Below are 4526 nucleotides of genomic sequence, written 5' to 3' on the forward strand. Positions count from 1 at the left end.
AAAAAAAAATCTTCAGAATACCTGGCATTCCTTATTGTGCTGGCTTTTGCCATTCCCAGATAAAGCAATTCATCCTCTGGATTTTCAGTTCTTGAAGCAAGTAGGCCTCCTGTGCTGTATGAGACCCCAGTTTAAAAGCTATGCAGGCTAGGTTTATCCATTTAGCTGGTCAGGTTTAAAGTGTTTTGTAGCTGTGCTGAGAGGCAGCCCTTGTCTAATTCAGAAGGCTTTCCAGAGACTGATGATGCTCAGAGCTTGTTGGTGCTAATGCTTGAGTTTGTGATACACTGAGTGCCCTCCGCTGGAGAAAACAGATTGCACATTAAAGACGGGAACAAGTGAGCCTGTCAGTGGTGTGCAGCCTTCCCTTCTCAGAAAGGGAAATTAAAGGCACAGGATCACTTTTTTTTTATTCTCTCCAATAATATATATATTATGAAAGGGTTATGCCAAGGAGTTCCATTCAGTGATATCAAATATTAAGTAAAATGCTGGCTAAATATTACCCAATTAGCAGTTTTTAAAAGTTTTTGCCTGGGGCTTTTTTTCCCTCTGCACATAACACAGATTTATTCTCTTTTTTTCAGCAGAAATCATTTGAGTTTCATTTTTGTTGCTGTCAGTTTGTTTTATTTATTTATATTTTTTAAGCAAACTACATAGAGAAGCAATCTTAAAGGAAAATATAATGAGATCACTTTTAAAGATAGTTATGTAAAAATTTTAGGTCGAATTTTTAAATTCCCAACTTTTGATCATTAAATACATTCTGCAATTTTGCACATCTTATTAAGGACTCTGGATCATTACTTTCTTAAAGTGTACATTCTTAGTCTGAAAGCAGCTATTTTTAATACTTTATTACCAAATGTTCAGATAACTAAGAGATACTAAATGTTACTTAGATAAGAGTATTATTCCAGAGTATAATTGACATCCTTTGTGCAGTCACTACATTTTAAAGTTGTCTACATTAATAATGCAAATTTTTTCTTATGCAAGTTACTTATAATGTACAACTCCAGAAAAGCCAAAAGCATGTGAGTTCTATATCACTGTTGTATTTCTCTAAAATTTGTAAAAAATATTCACAATTAGGAAGGATGAAATGATCAAACACTTGCAATATGTATTTTCAAAAGCCTATGCTTTCCATCGTCTTGCATTGTACTTTGAAAAAAAATAATGATGCATCACGTTCCATTTTGTTTCTCTTATTTACTTGTTTATTTCATAATCCTCTGAAGATAATTTTTGGAACAATCCAAAAGAATGAACCAATGTAACATGGAGAGAGACTGCTAGATTAGATTACTAACCTAACTGCCAAAATATTAATAAGGAGGGCTTCTCATATAAATAACATAAATAATTTGACTCAGATTTATGTGTAGGCAGTAACAGGCAATTACCTAATTACTAAGATTTTTCAAGGTATAGAAAGAGAAAGTATGTCCCACCAAATATATCCCTTTCTCATTAACTGATACTTGAATTTCTGTTTTAGAAATGTATACTTTTGGCTTAAGGCTTAATACCTATTGAAATGCAAATGAACACCCAAAGAGGCAATTTTATTTGGTTAATGAAAGAGGTATACCTTTCTAAGGAAATAAACATAAATGATACACATGTAATTTGTTCATAGTAGCATAGTTTAATAGAAAGAAACACCCCACCCAAACATTCAATGACAGAGGGTCACATTAGGAAAAATTTAATATATTCATGATTAGAACACATGCTGCCATTAAAATTAAAATAAAATTACTTGCATTTGCTGACAGGGAGTGAAGCAAGGTGAATATAGGCAGAGAACATGGGTACTAAAGGATGATTAGAGAGTCTATTTTTGTACATATTTTTATTTGTACACAGAGGCAAAATAAGATGTACAGAGTAGATATTCCTGGGAGATAAATTTTGTATGGATTTCATTTCATCTTTTACGGTTTTTTTTTTGTCTATTTGTATTTTCTGTTTTTTTTAAATATGATGACTATGTGGTACATGTAACATATATATGCACATATATATATAGTTGTGCGTGCATGTGTACATTTTCCTTTGAATATAAGATATGAGAACAGTATTTGGTATTGTATTGGAAAAATCTAATGGTGTTACCCATATTTATGGTGTAATAACCAACTAAAACGTAAGTTTTCTTTGAAGTACTAAGATCTAATAGATGCCAAATTCCAAAGCAGATACTAAATCACATGGAGATTTTACAAAGGATTTTGTAAAAAATCAGTTATACACTGTGATTCTTGAACACACTGTGAGAGGACAGAAGGGTCAAGAGAGTTAAGAGGGACAAAAGATGTTGTGAGGGGGACTTCTTTGGAAAGAGGTTTCCTGGTATTACCTTCATGGATACACACACTACACACACTCACATCCTTCACCCAAGGGAACAAGGATGGCATATCTAGACTTCAGCTTAATTGTAGTATGTTAAAAATAAGACAAAAGATTTCAAGTTGGGTTACTTATGTTAAGCCTCATATCACCGAACCAGAATTTAACTTAATTACAGTTTTGGCCACTCCCAGAAACAGAATCTCAAACCAGTAAATAAGGAATCACCTAATCAACACCAGTAAGGTCATCTGCCTGATAGACCCCTATATTCTCTGAAAGAAAGTGACCTTGCTGCAACCAACCTGCCTTTTTTAATATAATATTTCTGATCCTATTCCCTTTGGTCTATAAGAGTCTCTCATTTTTATGGCTTCTCAGAGCCCCTTTCTATCTGCTAGATGGAATGCTCCCCAATTCATGAATCACTGAATTAAGGCAATAAGATCTTTAGAACTGATGGAGTTGAATTTTGGTTTAACTGTTTTCGTGGCAGTGATGGGATCTAAAGGAAAAGTGTGTATCAGAGAGGATAACAAGAAACACAGGCACTATTACTCATGAGTCCTTTGAATTCTTTGTCCTTCTTGCCATTTCCTAGGGCCACAGGTAAGTCCCTCTCACTTCTGAGTTCTGCTCTCTTTGCATGGAGCTCTTGATCTAATTTGCTTTCTAGGGACATCTAGGTGGCTCAGGCAGTTGAGCGTCTGACTTGATTTTGGCTCAGGTCATGGGATCGAGCCTTACGCCAGGCTCCACACTGAGTGTGGAGCCTGCACAGGACCCTCTTCTCTCTCTCTCTCAAATAAACAACCATAATCATAATGGTCATAACTGCCTTTCTGTTCCAGGGCAGGTCAGCTTAAAGTAAGTTTCACCAAAACCTCCACCCCTAGACTTTGGTTCAGTCCCCAGATACCATTTTGGGAATTCCTGGTGGTTAAGTATGCAGTTTTTCATTTGACTGAAATCTCAGTTTACAGTCCCCATCTGTTGGGTCCTTTTCTCATTCCTAAGTTCCACATTGGAAATTGCTGGTAGGGGGCATAAAATGCCATTTTTTGTCCAGGTTACTGTTGGTTTCTGTTACTAGGCACATAAGGTAAAGGCCATTGCTAATGGGAATCCTGGAAGTCAAAGCTACAAAATTGGTGGGCGGCATGGATGGAGCACTTAAAAGCTGTTAGAACACTTGCCACCTAACTGTAAGACTTTCATGTTAGGATTAGGTGGCCGTGGAATGGGTTAGAATGCCACTAGGTCACATGCCAACCTCAAGAAAATTTCCATGTAATGAGGTACACTGTAAAATGCTACATAATCCTCAAGCCAGTGATACATTCCTGTTAGTATTATTAATTTTGCTCTGAGAGGCCCAAGGCATACCTAAAAGAAACAGGATACTTACATTCCAAAGATTTGAGAGTAGCACCTCTGGCATACCTGCTGATTTTATGTCTAAATAATGTGGGTCTCAGAAGCTGTACATATCTACAAAAATGGAAAAATCTTACTAAAGACAATTTAGAATTACAATGGCCATATGGGGAATGATGTGGGAAACAAAGACAGAAGGAAATGATAAAATTAAATTTCCTTATAACCTGCAGTCCATTGACAAGTACTTGAGGCAGGCAGAGTATAGCATTCTTCCAGGAACTCCCAACTGTCTTAATATTAAATGCTTTGCAAGAGGGATAAACAACCTTAGCTTGACAATAGTTAGGCTTCCAGGATCCTATGAGTCTTCTTTAGCATATAGAAAATCCTTTCTAAACTTTCCCTTGCCTTTACCTCCCCCAACTCCCAAGTACATAATCAATCACTCCTCACAATCTTGGGGCAGCTCTTTCTGCCCACTGTTCCTTCCCTGTGCTTTAAAAAAACCCACCTTTTTGCACCAAAGACATCTCACAAATTCTTTCTTGGGCATTGGCTCCAAACCCCAACAGGGAACATTCCAATTAGACAAAATTGTTCATTTAAGAAGTACACTTAAAGGCAAGAGTTCCCAGAGGCGCCTTCGTGGCTCAGTCAATTAGGTGTCTGACTTTGGCTCTCATCATGTGGTCCATGAGTTTGAGTCCCATGTTGGGCACTGTGCTGACAGCTCAGAGCCTGGAGCCTATTTCAGATTCTGAGTCTCCTTCTCTCTCTGCACT

The 4526-nt window shown here is 36.8% G+C and overlaps 1 protein-coding gene across 1 annotated transcript in view; it reads right to left on the reverse strand.

Moving 5' to 3' along the window:
• LRRTM4 (leucine rich repeat transmembrane neuronal 4) overlaps nucleotides 1–209 on the reverse strand; it is a 699153-nt gene extending 698944 nt beyond the window's left edge. Inside the window, exon 1 of the mRNA XM_077761382.1 lies at nucleotides 22–209. The gene's annotated coding sequence lies outside the window, so the exon portion shown is untranslated. The remainder of the gene's footprint in view (nucleotides 1–21) is intronic.
• Nucleotides 210–4526: the final 4317 nt, after the last annotated feature.

The sequence above is a fragment of the Crocuta crocuta genome, unplaced genomic scaffold (genome assembly GCF_008692635.1).
Source record: "Crocuta crocuta isolate KB4526 unplaced genomic scaffold, BGI_CrCroc_1.0 scaffold263, whole genome shotgun sequence".
Taxonomy (NCBI): Eukaryota; Metazoa; Chordata; class Mammalia; order Carnivora; family Hyaenidae; genus Crocuta; species Crocuta crocuta.